This window comes from Hyla sarda, unplaced genomic scaffold, assembly GCF_029499605.1.
Source record: "Hyla sarda isolate aHylSar1 unplaced genomic scaffold, aHylSar1.hap1 scaffold_1696, whole genome shotgun sequence".
In the NCBI taxonomy this organism is placed as follows: Eukaryota; Metazoa; Chordata; class Amphibia; order Anura; family Hylidae; genus Hyla; species Hyla sarda.
Window position 1 is genome coordinate 40961 of NW_026608337.1, and position 27462 is coordinate 68422.

Below are 27462 nucleotides of genomic sequence, written 5' to 3' on the forward strand. Positions count from 1 at the left end.
TATGGATTGCATTTAAAAAGGCCCCGTGGGAGTGCAATGGGCCCCTGTCTTGCTGCTTAGCAATAATGGTATGGGTTTAGGTTCTGCTGTGTGTACTGGTGGTTGACTGCCCCCAGCCCAGAGTGTGCATGGAAAATTGTCTGGCAGCCTCCCTGACAGCAAGCAGTGATAGTGCCCATGAAGGGCACCTTGTTGGGCCCGCCCCTTTCACGGTTATCGCTTCTCGGCCTTTTGGCTAAGATCAAGTGTAGTATCTGTTCTTATCAGTTTAATATCTGATACGTCCCCTATCTGGGGACCATATATTAAATGGATTTTTGAGAACGGGGGCCGATTTCGAAGCTTGCTTCCGTCGCCCTATGCATTGACCCGATATGGCAGTATCTTCGGGTACAGTGCACCACCCCCTTACAGGGTTAAAAAGAAAGATTCCTACTTTCATTGCTACCTGCTTGCTGGCTAGCCAGCTAGCCAGCCCTGTGGGCCTTGCTGCTGCTGCAGCCAAAAAACAAAAGGTGGTGCTGCTGCTGCTTCTGCTGCTTCTGCTTCTGCTTGTGTCTGGCCGCTGTTGGAGCGTCCAGGCACAGGACTTCTGCTGCTGCTGACTAAATGGCCTCCTTAATTGGATCATTTGAGTAGCCAGCACACCTGTGCAGGTAGGGCATGACATGATAGGCAGCTGCCTTGATAGCGGGTGGGTGCTGAATGTTCCTAATTGACAAAATAAGATTAATGCTTATGAAGAAATATAAAATCTCATCCCTTCCCCAATATCGCGCCACACCCCTACCCCTTAATTCCCTGGTTGAACTTGATGGACATATGTCTTTTTTCGACCGTACTAACTATGTAACTATGTAACATAACATGGGGGGGGGGGGGGTCTCCTGGCTGTTCACACAGGTGTGTCATTGCTGTACATTGACCATGCATTGCTTCTGTGGTATTGCAAAGGCAAAGACAAATGCTTCCAGCCATCCATTGCACTAATGGATTGGTCATCAGCTGGCTGTCTATGTCCCGCATCAATATAGACCAAAGTACAGAGGGTTAGGCTATGCTATTGTGCACCTACCTGATGCATCAGAAGGTGCGAGGCCCTTGCTAAATTCTGTGCACAGACTTTGAGATCTATACTTTAGACTGTATCTAAACCTGCTCCAACATGGACTGACATTCTGGCCTACTTTCAGCCGATGCGACTTGTCTGTCGCTGAACAGTCGCTTTTTATGTATTCAGCACCTATGTATAATGTTGTAAAAATGCTCTAGAAGCTAAAGTCGCAGAAATGTCACACATATTTGGCCTGCAACTTTGTGTGCGACAAATTCAGACAGGAACAATCAGTATAAATCCTTAGAAAATTATCCCCCAGTGTCTCCATCTGCTGGCGGTATTGAATAAGCATTGCTGCACTGATGGGGTATGCATTAGACGAAAAAAAAGAAGAAAAAGAAGAATAATACGCCCAGAAAAGAGGCGAAAAGGAGAAAAACGTAAAAAAACGTGAAAAAAAAGTAAGAGGAAGAGAAGGGAAAAAAAGGTGGAAATGGGTTTAAAAGTGATTTCGGCGGAGAAATATATATATATATATATATATATATATATATATATATATATATACGCGCACACACACACATATATATAAACGTATTCTCCGTTGAGATATTGCAGCCGCTGCTGTGTCCAGGCCCAGGAGCCTTAGCACTGTGCTGTGATGTCACTCAATACCACTGACATCACTAGGTGTAAACAACATCTCTCCTTTGCTGTGTATGTGACTATGGAGCTGTTTGGTGATGTCGTCTATTATGGCCTTCATAGAAGCAACAGGAGATTGTTGCATCCATCTAGAACCCTCAGAACTACAGTGCTATGATGTCACTCACTTCCACAGGCCTTGCAGAGTGTAAACAACAACAACCCAGCTTTGTTGTGTATGTAACCATAGGGATTTGTGATGTCACCTAGAACCTTCACAGCAGCGACAGCTTTATGAGGAGCATCAGCACTGCTCTGCCTGAGCAGAACCATCACCGCCATAGGTTGTCAAATAACCCGGGTTTAACCCACACAGGTAAGTCCAATGGGGTGCAGGCATGTCCTCTATGCTTACAGCTTCCCGTGGGTGTTGGTTTGATACCGTTTGGGGACAGCCAAGGAGGCATCTGCAGGCAACAAAGGTAGGTGTGTGCTTGTGTGTGTGTTTCCTATGCAGATCCTAAGCCCAGTGTCACATGCAAGTAGGAGGAGTAAGAAGGGTTCCTGGCAAATCCGGGTTATGGATTGCATTTAAAAAGGCCCCGTGGGAGTGCAATGGGCCCCTGTCTTGCTGCTTAGCAATAATGGTATGGGTTTAGGTTCTGCTGTGTGTACTGGTGGTTGACTGCCCCCCAGCCCAGAGTGTGCATGGAAAATTGTCTGGCAGCCTCCCTGACAGCAAGCAGTGATAGTGCCCATGAAGGGCACCTTGTTGGGCCCGCCCCTTTCACGGTTATCGCTTCTCGGCCTTTTGGCTAAGATCAAGTGTAGTATCTGTTCTTATCAGTTTAATATCTGATACGTCCCCTATCTGGGGACCATATATTAAATGGATTTTTGAGAACGGGGGCCGATTTCGAAGCTTGCTTCCGTCGCCCTATGCATTGACCCGATATGGCAGTATCTTCGGGTACAGTGCACCACCCCCTTACAGGGTTAAAAAGAAAGATTCCTACTTTCATTGCTACCTGCTTGCTGGCTAGCCAGCTAGCCAGCCCTGTGGGCCTTGCTGCTGCTGCAGCCAAAAAACAAAAGGTGGTGCTGCTGCTGCTTCTGCTGCTTCTGCTTCTGCTTGTGTCTGGCCGCTGTTGGAGCGTCCAGGCACAGGACTTCTGCTGCTGCTGACTAAATGGCCTCCTTAATTGGATCATTTGAGTAGCCAGCACACCTGTGCAGGTAGGGCATGACATGATAGGCAGCTGCCTTGATAGCGGGTGGGTGCTGAATGTTCCTAATTGACAAAATAAGATTAATGCTTATGAAGAAATATAAAATCTCATCCCTTCCCCAATATCGCGCCACACCCCTACCCCTTAATTCCCTGGTTGAACTTGATGGACATATGTCTTTTTTCGACCGTACTAACTATGTAACTATGTAACATAACATGGGGGGGGGGGGGTCTCCTGGCTGTTCACACAGGTGTGTCATTGCTGTACATTGACCATGCATTGCTTCTGTGGTATTGCAAAGGCAAAGACAAATGCTTCCAGCCATCCATTGCACTAATGGATTGGTCATCAGCTGGCTGTCTATGTCCCGCATCAATATAGACCAAAGTACAGAGGGTTAGGCTATGCTATTGTGCACCTACCTGATGCATCAGAAGGTGCGAGGCCCTTGCTAAATTCTGTGCACAGACTTTGAGATCTATACTTTAGACTGTATCTAAACCTGCTCCAACATGGACTGACATTCTGGCCTACTTTCAGCCGATGCGACTTGTCTGCCGCTGAACAGTCGCTTTTTATGTATTCAGCACCTATGTATAATGTTGTAAAAATGCTCTAGAAGCTAAAGTCGCAGAAATGTCACACATATTTGGCCTGCAACTTTCTGTGCGACAAATTCAGACAGGAAAAATCAGTATAAATCCTTAGAAAATTATCCCCCAGTGTCTCCATCTGCTGGCGGTATTGAATAAGCATTGCTGCACTGATGGGGTATGCATTAGACGAAAAAAAAGAAGAAAAAGAAGAATAATACGCCCAGAAAAGAGGCGAAAAGGAGAAAAACGTAAAAAAACGTGAAAAAAAAGTAAGAGGAAGAGAAGGGAAAAAAAGGTGGAAATGGGTTTAAAAGTGATTTCGGCGGAGAAATATATATATATATATATATATATATATATATATATATATATATATATATATATACGCGCACACACACACACACATATATATAAACGTATTCTCCGTTGAGATATTGCAGCCGCTGCTGTGTCCAGGCCCAGGAGCCTTAGCACTGTGCTGTGATGTCACTCAATACCACTGACATCACTAGGTGTAAACAACATCTCTCCTTTGCTGTGTATGTGACTATGGAGCTGTTTGGTGATGTCGTCTATTATGGCCTTCATAGAAGCAACAGGAGATTGTTGCATCCATCTAGAACCCTCAGAACTACAGTGCTATGATGTCACTCACTTCCACAGGCCTTGCAGAGTGTAAACAACAACAACCCAGCTTTGTTGTGTATGTAACCATAGGGATTTGTGATGTCACCTAGAACCTTCACAGCAGCGACAGCTTTATGAGGAGCATCAGCACTGCTCTGCCTGAGCAGAACCATCACCGCCATAGGTTGTCAAATAACCCGGGTTTAACCCACACAGGTAAGTCCAATGGGGTGCAGGCATGTCCTCTATGCTTACAGCTTCCCGTGGGTGTTGGTTTGATACCGTTTGGGGACAGCCAAGGAGGCATCTGCAGGCAACAAAGGTAGGTGTGTGCTTGTGTGTGTGTTTCCTATGCAGATCCTAAGCCCAGTGTCACATGCAAGTAGGAGGAGTAAGAAGGGTTCCTGGCAAATCCGGGTTATGGATTGCATTTAAAAAGGCCCCGTGGGAGTGCAATGGGCCCCTGTCTTGCTGCTTAGCAATAATGGTATGGGTTTAGGTTCTGCTGTGTGTACTGGTGGTTGACTGCCCCCCAGCCCAGAGTGTGCATGGAAAATTGTCTGGCAGCCTCCCTGACAGCAAGCAGTGATAGTGCCCATGAAGGGCACCTTGTTGGGCCCGCCCCTTTCACGGTTATCGCTTCTCGGCCTTTTGGCTAAGATCAAGTGTAGTATCTGTTCTTATCAGTTTAATATCTGATACGTCCCCTATCTGGGGACCATATATTAAATGGATTTTTGAGAACGGGGGCCGATTTCGAAGCTTGCTTCCGTCGCCCTATGCATTGACCCGATATGGCAGTATCTTCGGGTACAGTGCACCACCCCCTTACAGGGTTAAAAAGAAAGATTCCTACTTTCATTGCTACCTGCTTGCTGGCTAGCCAGCTAGCCAGCCCTGTGGGCCTTGCTGCTGCTGCAGCCAAAAAACAAAAGGTGGTGCTGCTGCTGCTTCTGCTGCTTCTGCTTCTGCTTGTGTCTGGCCGCTGTTGGAGCGTCCAGGCACAGGACTTCTGCTGCTGCTGACTAAATGGCCTCCTTAATTGGATCATTTGAGTAGCCAGCACACCTGTGCAGGTAGGGCATGACATGATAGGCAGCTGCCTTGATAGCGGGTGGGTGCTGAATGTTCCTAATTGACAAAATAAGATTAATGCTTATGAAGAAATATAAAATCTCATCCCTTCCCCAATATCGCGCCACACCCCTACCCCTTAATTCCCTGGTTGAACTTGATGGACATATGTCTTTTTTCGACCGTACTAACTATGTAACTATGTAACATAACATGGGGGGGGGGGGGGTCTCCTGGCTGTTCACACAGGTGTGTCATTGCTGTACATTGACCATGCATTGCTTCTGTGGTATTGCAAAGGCAAAGACAAATGCTTCCAGCCATCCATTGCACTAATGGATTGGTCATCAGCTGGCTGTCTATGTCCCGCATCAATATAGACCAAAGTACAGAGGGTTAGGCTATGCTATTGTGCACCTACCTGATGCATCAGAAGGTGCGAGGCCCTTGCTAAATTCTGTGCACAGACTTTGAGATCTATACTTTAGACTGTATCTAAACCTGCTCCAACATGGACTGACATTCTGGCCTACTTTCAGCCGATGCGACTTGTCTGTCGCTGAACAGTCGCTTTTTATGTATTCAGCACCTATGTATAATGTTGTAAAAATGCTCTAGAAAGCTAAAGTCGCAGAAATGTCACACATATTTGGCCTGCAACTTTCTGTGCGACAAATTCAGACAGGAAAAATCAGTATAAATCCTTAGAAAATTATCCCCCAGTGTCTCCATCTGCTGGCGGTATTGAATAAGCATTGCTGCACTGATGGGGTATGCATTAGACGAAAAAAAAGAAGAAAAAGAAGAATAATACGCCCAGAAAAGAGGCGAAAAGGAGAAAAACGTAAAAAAACGTGAAAAAAAAGTAAGAGGAAGAGAAGGGAAAAAAAGGTGGAAATGGGTTTAAAAGTGATTTCGGCGGAGAAATATATATATATATATATATATATATATATATATATATATATACGCGCACACACACACATATATATAAACGTATTCTCCGTTGAGATATTGCAGCCGCTGCTGTGTCCAGGCCCAGGAGCCTTAGCACTGTGCTGTGATGTCACTCAATACCACTGACATCACTAGGTGTAAACAACATCTCTCCTTTGCTGTGTATGTGACTATGGAGCTGTTTGGTGATGTCGTCTATTATGGCCTTCATAGAAGCAACAGGAGATTGTTGCATCCATCTAGAACCCTCAGAACTACAGTGCTATGATGTCACTCACTTCCACAGGCCTTGCAGAGTGTAAACAACAACAACCCAGCTTTGTTGTGTATGTAACCATAGGGATTTGTGATGTCACCTAGAACCTTCACAGCAGCGACAGCTTTATGAGGAGCATCAGCACTGCTCTGCCTGAGCAGAACCATCACCGCCATAGGTTGTCAAATAACCCGGGTTTAACCCACACAGGTAAGTCCAATGGGGTGCAGGCATGTCCTCTATGCTTACAGCTTCCCGTGGGTGTTGGTTTGATACCGTTTGGGGACAGCCAAGGAGGCATCTGCAGGCAACAAAGGTAGGTGTGTGCTTGTGTGTGTGTTTCCTATGCAGATCCTAAGCCCAGTGTCACATGCAAGTAGGAGGAGTAAGAAGGGTTCCTGGCAAATCCGGGTTATGGATTGCATTTAAAAAGGCCCCGTGGGAGTGCAATGGGCCCCTGTCTTGCTGCTTAGCAATAATGGTATGGGTTTAGGTTCTGCTGTGTGTACTGGTGGTTGACTGCCCCCCAGCCCAGAGTGTGCATGGAAAATTGTCTGGCAGCCTCCCTGACAGCAAGCAGTGATAGTGCCCATGAAGGGCACCTTGTTGGGCCCGCCCCTTTCACGGTTATCGCTTCTCGGCCTTTTGGCTAAGATCAAGTGTAGTATCTGTTCTTATCAGTTTAATATCTGATACGTCCCCTATCTGGGGACCATATATTAAATGGATTTTTGAGAACGGGGGCCGATTTCGAAGCTTGCTTCCGTCGCCCTATGCATTGACCCGATATGGCAGTATCTTCGGGTACAGTGCACCACCCCCTTACAGGGTTAAAAAGAAAGATTCCTACTTTCATTGCTACCTGCTTGCTGGCTAGCCAGCTAGCCAGCCCTGTGGGCCTTGCTGCTGCTGCAGCAGCCAAAAAACAAAAGGTGGTGCTGCTGCTGCTTCTGCTGCTTCTGCTTCTGCTTGTGTCTGGCCGCTGTTGGAGCGTCCAGGCACAGGACTTCTGCTGCTGCTGACTAAATGGCCTCCTTAATTGGATCATTTGAGTAGCCAGCACACCTGTGCAGGTAGGGCATGACATGATAGGCAGCTGCCTTGATAGCGGGTGGGTGCTGAATGTTCCTAATTGACAAAATAAGATTAATGCTTATGAAGAAATATAAAATCTCATCCCTTCCCCAATATCGCGCCACACCCCTACCCCTTAATTCCCTGGTTGAACTTGATGGACATATGTCTTTTTTCGACCGTACTAACTATGTAACTATGTAACATAACATGGGGGGGGGGGGGGTCTCCTGGCTGTTCACACAGGTGTGTCATTGCTGTACATTGACCATGCATTGCTTCTGTGGTATTGCAAAGGCAAAGACAAATGCTTCCAGCCATCCATTGCACTAATGGATTGGTCATCAGCTGGCTGTCTATGTCCCGCATCAATATAGACCAAAGTACAGAGGGTTAGGCTATGCTATTGTGCACCTACCTGATGCATCAGAAGGTGCGAGGCCCTTGCTAAATTCTGTGCACAGACTTTGAGATCTATACTTTAGACTGTATCTAAACCTGCTCCAACATGGACTGACATTCTGGCCTACTTTCAGCCGATGCGACTTGTCTGTCGCTGAACAGTCGCTTTTTATGTATTCAGCACCTATGTATAATGTTGTAAAAATGCTCTAGAAGCTAAAGTCGCAGAAATGTCACACATATTTGGCCTGCAACTTTCTGTGCGACAAATTCAGACAGGAAAAATCAGTATAAATCCTTAGAAAATTATCCCCCAGTGTCTCCATCTGCTGGCGGTATTGAATAAGCATTGCTGCACTGATGGGGTATGCATTAGACGAAAAAAAAGAAGAAAAAGAAGAATAATACGCCCAGAAAAGAGGCGAAAAGGAGAAAAACGTAAAAAAACGTGAAAAAAAAGTAAGAGGAAGAGAAGGGAAAAAAAGGTGGAAATGGGTTTAAAAGTGATTTCGGCGGAGAAATATATATATATATATATATATATATATATATATATATATATATACGCGCACACACACACATATATATAAACGTATTCTCCGTTGAGATATTGCAGCCGCTGCTGTGTCCAGGCCCAGGAGCCTTAGCACTGTGCTGTGATGTCACTCAATACCACTGACATCACTAGGTGTAAACAACATCTCTCCTTTGCTGTGTATGTGACTATGGAGCTGTTTGGTGATGTCGTCTATTATGGCCTTCATAGAAGCAACAGGAGATTGTTGCATCCATCTAGAACCCTCAGAACTACAGTGCTATGATGTCACTCACTTCCACAGGCCTTGCAGAGTGTAAACAACAACAACCCAGCTTTGTTGTGTATGTAACCATAGGGATTTGTGATGTCACCTAGAACCTTCACAGCAGCGACAGCTTTATGAGGAGCATCAGCACTGCTCTGCCTGAGCAGAACCATCACCGCCATAGGTTGTCAAATAACCCGGGTTTAACCCACACAGGTAAGTCCAATGGGGTGCAGGCATGTCCTCTATGCTTACAGCTTCCCGTGGGTGTTGGTTTGATACCGTTTGGGGACAGCCAAGGAGGCATCTGCAGGCAACAAAGGTAGGTGTGTGCTTGTGTGTGTGTTTCCTATGCAGATCCTAAGCCCAGTGTCACATGCAAGTAGGAGGAGTAAGAAGGGTTCCTGGCAAATCCGGGTTATGGATTGCATTTAAAAAGGCCCCGTGGGAGTGCAATGGGCCCCTGTCTTGCTGCTTAGCAATAATGGTATGGGTTTAGGTTCTGCTGTGTGTACTGGTGGTTGACTGCCCCCCAGCCCAGAGTGTGCATGGAAAATTGTCTGGCAGCCTCCCTGACAAAGCAGTGATAGTGCCCATGAAGGGCACCTTGTTGGGCCCGCCCCTTTCACGGTTATCGCTTCTCGGCCTTTTGGCTAAGATCAAGTGTAGTATCTGTTCTTATCAGTTTAATATCTGATACGTCCCCTATCTGGGGACCATATATTAAATGGATTTTTGAGAACGGGGGCCGATTTCGAAGCTTGCTTCCGTCGCCCTATGCATTGACCCGATATGGCAGTATCTTCGGGTACAGTGCACCACCCCCTTACAGGGTTAAAAAGAAAGATTCCTACTTTCATTGCTACCTGCTTGCTGGCTAGCCAGCTAGCCAGCCCTGTGGGCCTTGCTGCTGCTGCAGCCAAAAAACAAAAGGTGGTGCTGCTGCTGCTTCTGCTGCTTCTGCTTGTGTCTGGCCGCTGTTGGAGCGTCCAGGCACAGGACTTCTGCTGCTGCTGACTAAATGGCCTCCTTAATTGGATCATTTGAGTAGCCAGCACACCTGTGCAGGTAGGGCATGACATGATAGGCAGCTGCCTTGATAGCGGGTGGGTGCTGAATGTTCCTAATTGACAAAATAAGATTAATGCTTATGAAGAAATATAAAATCTCATCCCTTCCCCAATATCGCGCCACACCCCTACCCCTTAATTCCCTGGTTGAACTTGATGGACATATGTCTTTTTTCGACCGTACTAACTATGTAACTATGTAACATAACATGGGGGGGGGGGGGGGGTCTCCTGGCTGTTCACACAGGTGTGTCATTGCTGTACATTGACCATGCATTGCTTCTGTGGTATTGCAAAGGCAAAGACAAATGCTTCCAGCCATCCATTGCACTAATGGATTGGTCATCAGCTGGCTGTCTATGTCCCGCATCAATATAGACCAAAGTACAGAGGGTTAGGCTATGCTATTGTGCACCTACCTGATGCATCAGAAGGTGCGAGGCCCTTGCTAAATTCTGTGCACAGACTTTGAGATCTATACTTTAGACTGTATCTAAACCTGCTCCAACATGGACTGACATTCTGGCCTACTTTCAGCCGATGCGACTTGTCTGTCGCTGAACAGTCGCTTTTTATGTATTCAGCACCTATGTATAATGTTGTAAAAATGCTCTAGAAGCTAAAGTCGCAGAAATGTCACACATATTTGGCCTGCAACTTTCTGTGCGACAAATTCAGACAGGAAAAATCAGTATAAATCCTTAGAAAATTATCCCCCAGTGTCTCCATCTGCTGGCGGTATTGAATAAGCATTGCTGCACTGATGGGGTATGCATTAGACGAAAAAAAAGAAGAAAAAGAAGAATAATACGCCCAGAAAAGAGGCGAAAAGGAGAAAAACGTAAAAAAACGTGAAAAAAAAGTAAGAGGAAGAGAAGGGAAAAAAAGGTGGAAATGGGTTTAAAAGTGATTTCGGCGGAGAAATATATATATATATATATATATATATATATATATATATATATATAAAGTCCCAAAATAATGCAGCACTACTTATCCAATCCAGCAAACAATGGTGGTGCCAGCGTCCAAAAAAAAGACTTGATCAAGGTCCTCCATAGACAAAAACCAAAAACAGGCGCAGCACTCTCAAAAAAATGGGTGATTTAATATCTCATGTCAGCATTACAACGTTTCAACTCCTCCTGGAGCCATTTTCAAGCATAGTGATATACAAACACCACAGGGCTTTTATGCCCCAAACAATTAATTAGTGCAAAGCAATTCATAAAGTGCCAATCAAATAAGTATAATATAAAAATATAAACAGTGCATTATATAATTATATAGCACATAGTGCATCAGTGTAAATGAAGTGCTATAGTGCATACAGTGCATAAAAATATACAAAAAGTTAAAATACAGCTTGAAAATACATATCAAGATATGATTGCATATAATCATGCAATCATAAACACCTGTGTACATAATGAACATCATAAAATAGTACATACTGCATGGTACGGAGGAAACATCCACCTGCTCCTACAATGGCGCCGCGAGCGTGGGCTCCTAGCTACTGCGTCTGCGCAGACAGACTGTGAGTACTTCCGCATACACACTCGCGGTCATGTGACTCACACGCTCACGTGATCCGCTACCACGGCAACGGCCACCGCTATCTGCGAGGCAGTATACAGAGGCAGCCGGAGCACGATCGCAAGCGACAATCCAGACCGCGAGATGTGCATGTATAGAAATGAAGGAAACAAGAACACAGGTATCAGCAAAGAAGAAGGTACAAACAGGACCGTGGATTCAGATGCCAAAACAAGGGGGTTACACAGCGCATAACAGAATAGAAGAAGATTAAGAGCAAAAAGCATGAAAGAACAATTAATAAAAAGAAAAAATGATAATGAAAATAAAAAATGAATAAAAAAATAAAAAAAAAAAAAAAAAAAAAAAAAATATATAATCCATAAAGCATTGTTTCTTTTTTGTTTCTTTTTTACAATAGTGTTTTCACTGTTTTTATAGAATCTTAGTAGGGTTACACCTTGTTGGGCCAGGGATAGATAACTGACTTAACCCCTAATAGGGCCGAGGAGTCATCCATCAAAGGGGGGACGCCTGTGTTCAGGACCGTCAAGCCCTCACCCCACTGGATTCACCCCACCTGGGCTATATTCAAGGGCGCCCGCTTATCCAGCAGCGCTGAACCCTAGGCATACTGCCTAATTTACTTCCAAATAAAAAAAACAAAAGATAAATAATAAAAAAATAATAAAAATGAATAAATAAAAAATATACAAAACAATATAAAAAAATGAAAAAATATAAAAACAGAAATGAAAAAAATAGAAATTTTTGGAAGATACCCAGAAAGATGTACTATGCGCATATATACTCCACATGATGGAATCCACCAACCACGGTCCAATCAGTACCACAACAGTGCTCAATCTGTGTAACTTTATTTAATTCATATAATAGTAATGATACAAAATATATAATTTAAAGATATTGTAGAAATTTATCATAGTTCACATATGTTGGAGTAGGTGATGTCTCCTCCGGCGGTTGAAGAAATCTAAAAATAAAAATAAAAAAACATTGTTAGAATCGTGACATTATATTTGTATATCACATTACATATGCATAGAGGAGGTAAGTATAACGATGGATAAATGGAATTCAGGGGCTATTTATAGGCCACCTCTGTTTGTAAGTTTTCTACATAATATTGAAATCCGCATTAAGGCCATAGGGACGTAATGTTTTAAGTTTATGTATCCACCATAATTCACGTCGTTTCAAAATAGCTAATCTATCACCCCCTCTCACAGGATGTGGTATATGATCAATTGCCATAAAACGTAGGTCCTTCTCCAAGTGGCCAAGCTCAGTAAAGTGCTTGGACACCGGGAGATCTAACCGACGTTTACGTATGCTAAACCTATGGTTATTAATTCTAGTTTTCAAATTCAAGGTAGTTTGCCCCACGTAGACCAAATTACATGGGCAAGTCAGAATATAAATTACCCAGGTTGAATCACACGTGAGATAAAATTTTAGAGGGTATTCCACCCTGGTCTCTGGATGTTTAAAGCTAGATCCCTTAATCATGAATTTACAATCCACACATGTTAAACATGGAAAAGAACCAAAATTTCGTATACTGAGTACAGTCTGTCTAAGGGTTTGGGGTGGGTCAATAGTAGATTTTACCAGTTTGTCCCTCAAATTTCTTGATCTTTTATAAGACATCAAGGGAAATGTGGAAAACTCCTCAATTCCCTTGAAACTTTTTTGTAATATGGTCCAGTGTTTATTAATAACACCCGCAATTTTGCCACTATGGTTATTATACACTGATGTGAAAGGAATTCTTTTTGTTTTTTGTGTCTTACTAACTTTAGTCAAAGTAGATTGTCTGTCAAGAATCTGTAATTTATTTCGCTGTCTATCAACTATATCTTTTGGATACCCTCTCTCCAAAAAATTGGAAGAGATGGTGTCCAAAGTAGAGTCCAGAATTAATTCGTCACTTACGATACGTTTTGCTCTAAGTAACTGACTGTACGGGAGTGATTCAATCATCCGTCTAGGGTGACAGCTCTTGAAATGCAATAGCGTATTTTTGTCTGTTGGTTTAGTGTACAGGGATGTAGAAATCTGTCCATTCTTTTTGCCCACCCAGACATCAAGAAAACTGATGCCCTCTAGGGAGGAAGTCATAGTAAATTCAATGTTGGGGTCAATAGAATTTAGAAATTGGTGGAATCGATTTAGTTCCTCCATAGAACCATTCCACAGGAGGAAGATGTCATCAATATATCGCCACCATGCCAGACAATGTCTGGCATGGTGGGACGGGTAGATGACATCCTCCTCCATTGTGGCGACATACAAATTGGCATACATAGGCGCGACATTCGTCCCCATAGCGGTCCCGACTAATTGTAGATAAAATTTTTCTTCAAACATAAAGTAATTATTGGTAAGTATAAGTTCTAATAAATCTAACATGAACTGTCGGGCCGCTATGGGGAATTCGGATGTCGCTAATACTCTAGAAATTGCCATTAAACCTCGTTCATGACTAATCGAGGTGTATAGACTCGTGATATCAAATGACACCAAAATTGTGTCTTCTCGAGTCTGTACATCTTGGATCTTATTTAAAAAATCAGTAGTGTCTTGTATATAGGACTGGGTCCTAAAAACAAAAGGTCTAAGAACCCTGTCGAGAAAAATGGAAGCATTACTGAGGAGTGAATTGCGCCCAGAAACTATAGGGCGGCCTGGTGGATTGACCAGAGATTTGTGTATTTTGGGGAGAACATAGATGACGGGTGTAACCGGATTCTTAACTACAAGAAATTCTCTAAGACTCTCATCAATGATGCCTTCCACAAATGCTTGTTCTACAATAGACGTAAGTTTCCCCAGTATAACTTTTTTAGGATCAAACTCTAATACCCTATAGGTCCGTACATCTAATAATTGTCGATATACCTCTTTCTTGTAATCTGCTAGGTCCATAACCACGACCCCACCCCCTTTGTCAGCGGGTTTAATGGTGAGGCCGTGGTTATGGACGAGCAGATCAATGGCTTCTTTCTCCTTTAAGGAGAGATTGTGCTGCACATTACCAGTTTGTAAAATTTTTTCTTTCAATAACTCCATATCATTCCGTACTAGTGTAATAAATGTCTCCAATGGATGGGAAACAAGTGCTGGGTTAAAAAAACTTTTGTTATATAAATCAAACTTCTTAAGTTGTAGCAAACCACCAGCTACCTGTTCTCCATGCATTGTCTCCCCACTACTTCTTACATCATTAAACCAAATTTTTAATTTAATCCGTCTGAAAAAATCCTGTAAATCACACTCTAGTTCAAACCAATTAACAGGAGATATAGGACAAAACGACAACCCTTTAGCTAATAAAGCCAATTCGCCATCAGAGAGTACATGGGAAGATATATTTACCACAGTCTGAGTATCATTCAGATCTTTCTCTTGCTGTCCTGGAATAGGGCAGGTGTTAATTTCCCTTGTTTCTGTCTTCTGGTTCTTCCTTGACCGATGTCTTTTTCGACCACCTCTTCTGGTGGGTTTCTTGTAAGGTTCACAGATGGACCCTCTCCTAAAAAATCTTTGGAAGGAGCAGGATTATTTGTAACATTCCTAGAAAAAGATTTATTAGATTTACCCCGACGGGGAGAAAAAAACTGACTGTCCGTATTATTGGACCACTGTTGATTCCATGTATAGACTCTGCCTTTAGTATAGTCCATCTGATCACGATACCATTTCCTTTTCTTTACATCCATTACTTCACTTTTAAATTTATCCATGATTTTCTTATTACCCTCCATATATGTGGAGTATTCCTCTCCCGACAACATTTTAGCCAAACTCTGTTCCAATTCATTGACTCTTGTTTGTACACCAATTAACTCATTCTGAAGATGATCCAAATTCAAAAGAATAATATCAAAAGCATATCTATCCGAAATTTCCTCAAACCTCTTCTTAAACTCTGCACTTTCTGTGTATACTGTAGGTCGCAACCGTGACCTCATTCCTCTAGGGATACGTTTGTTCTTATAATATTCTCCCAAAGTGGTAAGATGTAGTTCCATATTAATAAACCGCTTAGACTCATACTCAAAACTTCTTTTAACATCAATGATAGTAGGTGTAGCTAAAAAGGTGGCGTCCCCTTTAAGACCTCCCAAAATCCTGTCAACTTCCTCCTCAGCATATGAAGAGACATGAGAGTTAGTATTTCTATTCAAATTCTCCATAATATCAGTGTGCCAGCAAACAAATCTTCACATAAAGTCCCAAAATAATGCAGCACTACTTATCCAATCCAGCAAACAATGGTGGTGCCAGCGTCCAAAAAAAAGACTTGATCAAGGTCCTCCATAGACAAAAACCAAAAACAGGCGCAGCACTCTCAAAAAAATGGGTGATTTAATATCTCATGTCAGCATTACAACGTTTCAACTCCTCCTGGAGCCATTTTCAAGCATAGTGATATACAAACACCACAGGGCTTTTATGCCCCAAACAATTAATTAGTGCAAAGCAATTCATAAAGTGCCAATCAAATAAGTATAATATAAAAATATAAACAGTGCATTATATAATTATATAGCACATAGTGCATCAGTGTAAATGAAGTGCTATAGTGCATACAGTGCATAAAAATATACAAAAAGTTAAAATACAGCTTGAAAATACATATCAAGATATGATTGCATATAATCATGCAATCATAAACACCTGTGTACATAATGAACATCATAAAATAGTACATACTGCATGGTACGGAGGAAACATCCACCTGCTCCTACAATGGCGCCGCGAGCGTGGGCTCCTAGCTACTGCGTCTGCGCAGACAGACTGTGAGTACTTCCGCATACACACTCGCGGTCATGTGACTCACACGCTCACGTGATCCGCTACCACGGCAACGGCCACCGCTATCTGCGAGGCAGTATACAGAGGCAGCCGGAGCACGATCGCAAGCGACAATCCAGACCGCGAGATGTGCATGTATAGAAATGAAGGAAACAAGAACACAGGTATCAGCAAAGAAGAAGGTACAAACAGGACCGTGGATTCAGATGCCAAAACAAGGGGGTTACACAGCGCATAACAGAATAGAAGAAGATTAAGAGCAAAAAGCATGAAAGAACAATTAATAAAAAGAAAAAATGATAATGAAAATAAAAAATGAATAAAAAAATAAATAAAAAAAAAAAAAAAGTCCAAGCACTTTACTGAGCTTGGCCACTTGGAGAAGGACCTACGTTTTATGGCAATTGATCATATACCACATCCTGTGAGAGGGGGTGATAGATTAGCTATTTTGAAACGACGTGAATTATGGTGGATACATAAACTTAAAACATTACGTCCCTATGGCCTTAATGCGGATTTCAATATTATGTAGAAAACTTACAAACAGAGGTGGCCTATAAATAGCCCCTGAATTCCATTTATCCATCGTTATACTTACCTCCTCTATGCATATGTAATGTGATATACAAATATAATGTCACGATTCTAACAATGTTTTTTTATTTTTATTTTTAGATTTCTTCAACCGCCGGAGGAGACATCACCTACTCCAACATATGTGAACTATGATAAATTTCTACAATATCTTTAAATTATATATTTTGTATCATTACTATTATATGAATTAAATAAAGTTACACAGATTGAGCACTGTTGTGGTACTGATTGGACCGTGGTTGGTGGATTCCATCATGTGGAGTATATATGCGCATAGTACATCTTTCTGGGTATCTTCCAAAAATTTCTATTTTTTTCATTTCTGTTTTTATATTTTTTCATTTTTTTATATTGTTTTGTATATTTTTTATTTATTCATTTTTATTATTTTTTTATTATTTATCTTTTGTTTTTTTTATTTGGAAGTAAATTAGGCAGTATGCCTAGGGTTCAGCGCTGCTGGATAAGCGGGCGCCCTTGAATATAGCCCAGGTGGGGTGAATCCAGTGGGGTGAGGGCTTGACGGTCCTGAACACAGGCGTCCCCCCTTTGATGGATGACTCCTCGGCCCTATTAGGGGTTAAGTCAGTTATCTATCCCTGGCCCAACAAGGTGTAACCCTACTAAGATTCTATAAAAACAGTGAAAACACTATTGTAAAAAAGAAACAAAAAAGAAACAATGCTTTATGGATTATATATTTTTTTTTTTTTTTTTTTTTTTTTTATTTATTTTTTTATTCATTTTTTATTTTCATTATCATTTTTTCTTTTTATTAATTGTTCTTTCATGCTTTTTGCTCTTAATCTTCTTCTATTCTGTTATGCGCTGTGTAACCCCCTTGTTTTGGCATCTGAATCCACGGTCCTGTTTGTACCTTCTTCTTTGCTGATACCTGTGTTCTTGTTTCCTTCATTTCTATACATGCACATCTCGCGGTCTGGATTGTCGCTTGCGATCGTGCTCCGGCTGCCTCTGTATACTGCCTCGCAGATAGCGGTGGCCGTTGCCGTGGTAGCGGATCACGTGAGCGTGTGAGTCACATGACCGCGAGTGTGTATGCGGAAGTACTCACAGTCTGTCTGCGCAGACGCAGTAGCTAGGAGCCCACGCTCGCGGCGCCATTGTAGGAGCAGGTGGATGTTTCCTCCGTACCATGCAGTATGTACTATTTTATGATGTTCATTATGTACACAGGTGTTTATGATTGCATGATTATATGCAATCATATCTTGATATGTATTTTCAAGCTGTATTTTAACTTTTTGTATATTTTTATGCACTGTATGCACTATAGCACTTCATTTACACTGATGCACTATGTGCTATATAATTATATAATGCACTGTTTATATTTTTATATTATACTTATTTGATTGGCACTTTATGAATTGCTTTGCACTAATTAATTGTTTGGGGCATAAAAGCCCTGTGGTGTTTGTATATCACTATGCTTGAAAATGGCTCCAGGAGGAGTTGAAACGTTGTAATGCTGACATGAGATATTAAATCACCCATTTTTTTGAGAGTGCTGCGCCTGTTTTTGGTTTTTGTCTATGGAGGACCTTGATCAAGTCTTTTTTTTGGACGCTGGCACCACCATTGTTTGCTGGATTGGATAAGTAGTGCTGCATTATTTTGGGACTTTATGTGAAGATTTGTTTGCTGGCACACTGATATTATGGAGAATTTGAATAGAAATACTAACTCTCATGTCTCTTCATATGCTGAGGAGGAAGTTGACAGGATTTTGGGAGGTCTTAAAGGGGACGCCACCTTTTTAGCTACACCTACTATCATTGATGTTAAAAGAAGTTTTGAGTATGAGTCTAAGCGGTTTATTAATATGGAACTACATCTTACCACTTTGGGAGAATATTATAAGAACAAACGTATCCCTAGAGGAATGAGGTCACGGTTGCGACCTACAGTATACACAGAAAGTGCAGAGTTTAAGAAGAGGTTTGAGGAAATTTCGGATAGATATGCTTTTGATATTATTCTTTTGAATTTGGATCATCTTCAGAATGAGTTAATTGGTGTACAAACAAGAGTCAATGAATTGGAACAGAGTTTGGCTAAAATGTTGTCGGGAGAGGAATACTCCACATATATGGAGGGTAATAAGAAAATCATGGATAAATTTAAAAGTGAAGTAATGGATGTAAAGAAAAGGAAATGGTATCGTGATCAGATGGACTATACTAAAGGCAGAGTCTATACATGGAATCAACAGTGGTCCAATAATACGGACAGTCAGTTTTTTTCTCCCCGTCGGGGTAAATCTAATAAATCTTTTTCTAGGAATGTTACAAATAATCCTGCTCCTTCCAAAGATTTTTTAGGAGAGGGTCCATCTGTGAACCTTACAAGAAACCCACCAGAAGAGGTGGTCGAAAAAGACATCGGTCAAGGAAGAACCAGAAGACAGAAACAAGGGAAATTAACACCTGCCCTATTCCAGGACAGCAAGAGAAAGATCTGAATGATACTCAGACTGTGGTAAATATATCTTCCCATGTACTCTCTGATGGCGAATTGGCTTTATTAGCTAAAGGGTTGTCGTTTTGTCCTATATCTCCTGTTAATTGGTTTGAACTAGAGTGTGATTTACAGGATTTTTTCAGACGGATTAAATTAAAAATTTGGTTTAATGATGTAAGAAGTAGTGGGGAGACAATGCATGGAGAACAGGTAGCTGGTGGTTTGCTACAACTTAAGAAGTTTGATTTATATAACAAAAGTTTTTTTAACCCAGCACTTGTTTCCCATCCATTGGAGACATTTATTACACTAGTACGGAATGATATGGAGTTATTGAAAGAAAAAATTTTACAAACTGGTAATGTGCAGCACAATCTCTCCTTAAAGGAGAAAGAAGCCATTGATCTGCTCGTCCATAACCACGGCCTCACCATTAAACCCGCTGACAAAGGGGGTGGGGTCGTGGTTATGGACCTAGCAGATTACAAGAAAGAGGTATATCGACAATTATTAGATGTACGGACCTATAGGGTATTAGAGTTTGATCCTAAAAAAGTTATACTGGGGAAACTTACGTCTATTGTAGAACAAGCATTTGTGGAAGGCATCATTGATGAGAGTCTTAGAGAATTTCTTGTAGTTAAGAATCCGGTTACACCCGTCATCTATGTTCTCCCCAAAATACACAAATCTCTGGTCAATCCACCAGGCCGCCCTATAGTTTCTGGGCGCAATTCACTCCTCAGTAATGCTTCCATTTTTCTCGACAGGGTTCTTAGACCTTTTGTTTTTAGGACCCAGTCCTATATACAAGACACTACTGATTTTTTAAATAAGATCCAAGATGTACAGACTCGAGAAGACACAATTTTGGTGTCATTTGATATCACGAGTCTATACACCTCGATTAGTCATGAACGAGGTTTAATGGCAATTTCTAGAGTATTAGCGACATCCGAATTCCCCATAGCGGCCCGACAGTTCATGTTAGATTTATTAGAACTTATACTTACCAATAATTACTTTATGTTTGAAGAAAAATTTTATCTACAATTAGTCGGGACCGCTATGGGGACGAATGTCGCGCCTATGTATGCCAATTTGTATGTCGCCACAATGGAGGAGGATGTCATCTACCCGTCCCACCATGCCAGACATTGTCTGGCATGGTGGCGATATATTGATGACATCTTCCTCCTGTGGAATGGTTCTATGGAGGAACTAAATCGATTCCACCAATTTCTAAATTCTATTGACCCCAACATTGAATTTACTATGACTTCCTCCCTAGAGGGCATCAGTTTTCTTGATGTCTGGGTGGGCAAAAAGAATGGACAGATTTCTACATCCCTGTACACTAAACCAACAGACAAAAATACGCTATTGCATTTCAAGAGCTGTCACCCTAGACGGATGATTGAATCACTCCCGTACAGTCAGTTACTTAGAGCAAAACGTATCGTAAGTGACGAATTAATTCTGGACTCTACTTTGGACACCATCTCTTCCAATTTTTTGGAGAGAGGGTATCCAAAAGATATAGTTGATAGACAGCGAAATAAATTACAGATTCTTGACAGACAATCTACTTTGACTAAAGTTAGTAAGACACAAAAAACAAAAAGAATTCCTTTCACATCAGTGTATAATAACCATAGTGGCAAAATTGCGGGTGTTATTAATAAACACTGGACCATATTACAAAAAAGTTTCAAGGGAATTGAGGAGTTTTCCACATTTCCCTTGATGTCTTATAAAAGATCAAGAAATTTGAGGGACAAACTGGTAAAATCTACTATTGACCCACCCCAAACCCTTAGACAGACTGTACTCAGTATACGAAATTTTGGTTCTTTTCCATGTTTAACATGTGTGGATTGTAAATTCATGATTAAGGGATCTAGCTTTAAACATCCAGAGACCAGGGTGGAATACCCTCTAAAATTTTATCTCACGTGTGATTCAACCTGGGTAATTTATATTCTGACTTGCCCATGTAATTTGGTCTACGTGGGGCAAACTACCTTGAATTTGAAAACTAGAATTAATAACCATAGGTTTAGCATACGTAAACGTCGGTTAGATCTCCCGGTGTCCAAGCACTTTACTGAGCTTGGCCACTTGGAGAAGGACCTACGTTTTATGGCAATTGATCATATACCACATCCTGTGAGAGGGGGTGATAGATTAGCTATTTTGAAACGACGTGAATTATGGTGGATACATAAACTTAAAACATTACGTCCCTATGGCCTTAATGCGGATTTCAATATTATGTAGAAAACTTACAAACAGAGGTGGCCTATAAATAGCCCCTGAATTCCATTTATCCATCGTTATACTTACCTCCTCTATGCATATGTAATGTGATATACAAATATAATGTTACGATTCTAACAATGTTTTTTTATTTTTATTTTTAGATTTCTTCAACCGCCGGAGGAGACATCACCTACTCCAACATATGTGAACTATGATAAATTTCTACAATATCTTTAAATTATATATTTTGTATCATTACTATTATATGAATTAAATAAAGTTACACAGATTGAGCACTGTTGTGGTACTGATTGGACCGTGGTTGGTGGATTCCATCATGTGGAGTATATATGCGCATAGTACATCTTTCTGGGTATCTTCCAAAAATTTCTATTTTTTTCATTTCTGTTTTTATATTTTTTCATTTTTTTATATTGTTTTGTATATTTTTTATTTATTCATTTTTATTATTTTTTTATTATTTATCTTTTGTTTTTTTTATTTGGAAGTAAATTAGGCAGTATGCCTAGGGTTCAGCGCTGCTGGATAAGCGGGCGCCCTTGAATATAGCCCAGGTGGGGTGAATCCAGTGGGGTGAGGGCTTGACGGTCCTGAACACAGGCGTCCCCCCTTTGATGGATGACTCCTCGGCCCTATTAGGGGTTAAGTCAGTTATCTATCCCTGGCCCAACAAGGTGTAACCCTACTAAGATTCTATAAAAACAGTGAAAACACTATTGTAAAAAAGAAACAAAAAAGAAACAATGCTTTATGGATTATATATTTTTTTTTTTTTTTTTTTTTTATTTTTTTTTTTATTCATTTTTTATTTTCATTATCATTTTTTCTTTTTATTAATTGTTCTTTCATGCTTTTTGCTCTTAATCTTCTTCTATTCTGTTATGCGCTGTGTAACCCCCTTGTTTTGGCATCTGAATCCACGGTCCTGTTTGTACCTTCTTCTTTGCTGATACCTGTGTTCTTGTTTCCTTCATTTCTATACATGCACATCTCGCGGTCTGGATTGTCGCTTGCGATCGTGCTCCGGCTGCCTCTGTATACTGCCTCGCAGATAGCGGTGGCCGTTGCCGTGGTAGCGGATCACGTGAGCGTGTGAGTCACATGACCGCGAGTGTGTATGCGGAAGTACTCACAGTCTGTCTGCGCAGACGCAGTAGCTAGGAGCCCACGCTCGCGGCGCCATTGTAGGAGCAGGTGGATGTTTCCTCCGTACCATGCAGTATGTACTATTTTATGATGTTCATTATGTACACAGGTGTTTATGATTGCATGATTATATGCAATCATATCTTGATATGTATTTTCAAGCTGTATTTTAACTTTTTGTATATTTTTATGCACTGTATGCACTATAGCACTTCATTTACACTGATGCACTATGTGCTATATAATTATATAATGCACTGTTTATATTTTTATATTATACTTATTTGATTGGCACTTTATGAATTGCTTTGCACTAATTAATTGTTTGGGGCATAAAAGCCCTGTGGTGTTTGTATATCACTATGCTTGAAAATGGCTCCAGGAGGAGTTGAAACGTTGTAATGCTGACATGAGATATTAAATCACCCATTTTTTTGAGAGTGCTGCGCCTGTTTTTGGTTTTTATATATATATATATATATACGCGCACACACACACATATATATAAACGTATTCTCCGTTGAGATATTGCAGCCGCTGCTGTGTCCAGGCCCAGGAGCCTTAGCACTGTGCTGTGATGTCACTCAATACCACTGACATCACTAGGTGTAAACAACATCTCTCCTTTGCTGTGTATGTGACTATGGAGCTGTTTGGTGATGTCGTCTATTATGGCCTTCATAGAAGCAACAGGAGATTGTTGCATCCATCTAGAACCCTCAGAACTACAGTGCTATGATGTCACTCACTTCCACAGGCCTTGCAGAGTGTAAACAACAACAACCCAGCTTTGTTGTGTATGTAACCATAGGGATTTGTGATGTCACCTAGAACCTTCACAGCAGCGACAGCTTTATGAGGAGCATCAGCACTGCTCTGCCTGAGCAGAACCATCACCGCCATAGGTTGTCAAATAACCCGGGTTTAACCCACACAGGTAAGTCCAATGGGGTGCAGGCATGTCCTCTATGCTTACAGCTTCCCGTGGGTGTTGGTTTGATACCGTTTGGGGACAGCCAAGGAGGCATCTGCAGGCAACAAAGGTAGGTGTGTGCTTGTGTGTGTGTTTCCTATGCAGATCCTAAGCCCAGTGTCACATGCAAGTAGGAGGAGTAAGAAGGGTTCCTGGCAAATCCGGGTTATGGATTGCATTTAAAAAGGCCCCGTGGGAGTGCAATGGGCCCCTGTCTTGCTGCTTAGCAATAATGGTATGGGTTTAGGTTCTGCTGTGTGTACTGGTGGTTGACTGCCCCCCAGCCCAGAGTGTGCATGGAAAATTGTCTGGCAGCCTCCCTGACAGCAAGCAGTGATAGTGCCCATGAAGGGCACCTTGTTGGGCCCGCCCCTTTCACGGTTATCGCTTCTCGGCCTTTTGGCTAAGATCAAGTGTAGTATCTGTTCTTATCAGTTTAATATCTGATACGTCCCCTATCTGGGGACCATATATTAAATGGATTTTTGAGAACGGGGGCCGATTTCGAAGCTTGCTTCCGTCGCCCTATGCATTGACCCGATATGGCAGTATCTTCGGGTACAGTGCACCACCCCCTTACAGGGTTAAAAAGAAAGATTCCTACTTTCATTGCTACCTGCTTGCTGGCTAGCCAGCTAGCCAGCCCTGTGGGCCTTGCTGCTGCTGCAGCCAAAAAACAAAAGGTGGTGCTGCTGCTGCTTCTGCTGCTTCTGCTTCTGCTTGTGTCTGGCCGCTGTTGGAGCGTCCAGGCACAGGACTTCTGCTGCTGCTGACTAAATGGCCTCCTTAATTGGATCATTTGAGTAGCCAGCACACCTGTGCAGGTAGGGCATGACATGATAGGCAGCTGCCTTGATAGCGGGTGGGTGCTGAATGTTCCTAATTGACAAAATAAGATTAATGCTTATGAAGAAATATAAAATCTCATCCCTTCCCCAATATCGCGCCACACCCCTACCCCTTAATTCCCTGGTTGAACTTGATGGACATATGTCTTTTTTCGACCGGACTAACTATGTAACTATGTAACATAACATGGGGGGGGGGGGGTCTCCTGGCTGTTCACACAGGTGTGTCATTGCTGTACATTGACCATGCATTGCTTCTGTGGTATTGCAAAGGCAAAGACAAATGCTTCCAGCCATCCATTGCACTAATGGATTGGTCATCAGCAGGCTGTCTATGTCCCGCATCAATATAGACCAAAGTACAGAGGGTTAGGCTATGCTATTGTGCACCTACCTGATGCATCAGAAGGTGCGAGGCCCTTGCTAAATTCTGTGCACAGACTTTGAGATCTATACTTTAGACTGTATCTAAACCTGCTCCAACATGGACTGACATTCTGGCCTACTTTCAGCCGATGCGACTTGTCTGTCGCTGAACAGTCGCTTTTTATGTATTCAGCACCTATGTATAATGTTGTAAAAATGCTCTAGAAGCTAAAGTCGCAGAAATGTCACACATATTTGGCCTGCAACTTTCTGTGCGACAAATTCAGACAGGAAAAATCAGTATAAATCCTTAGAAAATTATCCCCCAGTGTCTCCATCTGCTGGCGGTATTGAATAAGCATTGCTGCACTGATGGGGTATGCATTAGACGAAAAAAAAGAAGAAAAAGAAGAATAATACGCCCAGAAAAGAGGCGAAAAGGAGAAAAACGTAAAAAAAACGTGAAAAAAAAGTAAGAGGAAGAGAAGGGAAAAAAAGGTGGAAATGGGTTTAAAAGTGATTTCGGCGGAGATATATATATATATATATATATATATATATATATATATATATACGCACACACACACACATATATATAAACGTATTCTCCGTTGAGATATTGCAGCCGCTGCTGTGTCCAGGCCCAGGAGCCTTAGCACTGTGCTGTGATGTCACTCAATACCACTGACATCACTAGGTGTAAACAACATCTCTCCTTTGCTGTGTATGTGACTATGGAGCTGTTTGGTGATGTCGTCTATTATGGCCTTCATAGAAGCAACAGGAGATTGTTGCATCCATCTAGAACCCTCAGAACTACAGTGCTATGATGTCACTCACTTCCACAGGCCTTGCAGAGTGTAAACAACAACAACCCAGCTTTGTTGTGTATGTAACCATAGGGATTTGTGATGTCACCTAGAACCTTCACAGCAGCGACAGCTTTATGAGGAGCATCAGCACTGCTCTGCCTGAGCAGAACCATCACCGCCATAGGTTGTCAAATAACCCGGGTTTAACCCACACAGGTAAGTCCAATGGGGTGCAGGCATGTCCTCTATGCTTACAGCTTCCCGTGGGTGTTGGTTTGATACCGTTTGGGGACAGCCAAGGAGGCATCTGCAGGCAACAAAGGTAGGTGTGTGCTTGTGTGTGTGTTTCCTATGCAGATCCTAAGCCCAGTGTCACATGCAAGTAGGAGGAGTAAGAAGGGTTCCTGGCAAATCCGGGTTATGGATTGCATTTAAAAAGGCCCCGTGGGAGTGCAATGGGCCCCTGTCTTGCTGCTTAGCAATAATGGTATGGGTTTAGGTTCTGCTGTGTGTACTGGTGGTTGACTGCCCCCCAGCCCAGAGTGTGCATGGAAAATTGTCTGGCAGCCTCCCTGACAGCAAGCAGTGATAGTGCCCATGAAGGGCACCTTGTTGGGCCCGCCCCTTTCACGGTTATCGCTTCTCGGCCTTTTGGCTAAGATCAAGTGTAGTATCTGTTCTTATCAGTTTAATATCTGATACGTCCCCTATCTGGGGACCATATATTAAATGGATTTTTGAGAACGGGGGCCGATTTCGAAGCTTGCTTCCGTCGCCCTATGCATTGACCCGATATGGCAGTATCTTCGGGTACAGTGCACCACCCCCTTACAGGGTTAAAAAGAAAGATTCCTACTTTCATTGCTACCTGCTTGCTGGCTAGCCAGCTAGCCAGCCCTGTGGGCCTTGCTGCTGCTGCAGCCAAAAAACAAAAGGTGGTGCTGCTGCTGCTTCTGCTGCTTCTGCTGCTTCTGCTTCTGCTTGTGTCTGGCCGCTGTTGGAGCGTCCAGGCACAGGACTTCTGCTGCTGCTGACTAAATGGCCTCCTTAATTGGAACATTTGAGTAGCCAGCACACCTGTGCAGGTAGGGCATGACATGATAGGCAGCTGCCTTGATAGCGGGTGGGTGCTGAATGTTCCTAATTGACAAAATAAGATTAATGCTTATGAAGAAATATAAAATCTCATCCCTTCCCCAATATCGCGCCACACCCCTACCCCTTAATTCCCTGGTTGAACTTGATGGACATATGTCTTTTTTCGACCGTACTAACTATGTAACTATGTAACATAACATGGGGGGGGGGGGGGGTCTCCTGGCTGTTCACACAGGTGTGTCATTGCTGTACATTGACCATGCATTGCTTCTGTGGTATTGCAAAGGCAAAGACAAATGCTTCCAGCCATCCATTGCACTAATGGATTGGTCATCAGCTGGCTGTCTATGTCCCGCATCAATATAGACCAAAGTACAGAGGGTTAGGCTATGCTATTGTGCACCTACCTGATGCATCAGAAGGTGCGAGGCCCTTGCTAAATTCTGTGCACAGACTTTGAGATCTATACTTTAGACTGTATCTAAACCTGCTCCAACATGGACTGACATTCTGGCCTACTTTCAGCCGATGCGACTTGTCTGTCGCTGAACAGTCGCTTTTTATGTATTCAGCACCTATGTATAATGTTGTAAAAATGCTCTAGAAGCTAAAGTCGCAGAAATGTCACACATATTTGGCCTGCAACTTTCTGTGCGACAAATTCAGACAGGAAAAATC

General features: G+C 42.3%; 7 non-coding genes across 7 annotated transcripts; all 7 read left to right on the top strand.

Moving 5' to 3' along the window:
* The first annotated feature begins 215 nt into the window (after positions 1 to 215).
* Positions 216 to 406, top strand: LOC130311950 (U2 spliceosomal RNA). The gene has a single exon (XR_008860207.1). It is a non-coding gene; the product is annotated as a U2 spliceosomal RNA (small nuclear RNA).
* A 2091-nt stretch (positions 407 to 2497) lies between these two features.
* Positions 2498 to 2688, top strand: LOC130311951 (U2 spliceosomal RNA). The gene has a single exon (XR_008860208.1). It is a non-coding gene; the product is annotated as a U2 spliceosomal RNA (small nuclear RNA).
* A 2104-nt stretch (positions 2689 to 4792) lies between these two features.
* On the top strand, positions 4793 to 4983 carry LOC130311952 (U2 spliceosomal RNA). Its single transcript, XR_008860209.1, has one exon. It is a non-coding gene; the product is annotated as a U2 spliceosomal RNA (small nuclear RNA).
* Positions 4984 to 7073: 2090 nt separating this feature from the next.
* LOC130311953 (U2 spliceosomal RNA) lies at positions 7074 to 7264 on the top strand. Its single transcript, XR_008860210.1, has one exon. It is a non-coding gene; the product is annotated as a U2 spliceosomal RNA (small nuclear RNA).
* A 2092-nt stretch (positions 7265 to 9356) lies between these two features.
* Positions 9357 to 9547, top strand: LOC130311954 (U2 spliceosomal RNA). The gene has a single exon (XR_008860211.1). It is a non-coding gene; the product is annotated as a U2 spliceosomal RNA (small nuclear RNA).
* A 14496-nt stretch (positions 9548 to 24043) lies between these two features.
* Positions 24044 to 24234, top strand: LOC130311955 (U2 spliceosomal RNA). Its single transcript, XR_008860212.1, has one exon. It is a non-coding gene; the product is annotated as a U2 spliceosomal RNA (small nuclear RNA).
* Positions 24235 to 26321: 2087 nt separating this feature from the next.
* On the top strand, positions 26322 to 26512 carry LOC130311956 (U2 spliceosomal RNA). Its single transcript, XR_008860213.1, has one exon. It is a non-coding gene; the product is annotated as a U2 spliceosomal RNA (small nuclear RNA).
* Positions 26513 to 27462: the final 950 nt, after the last annotated feature.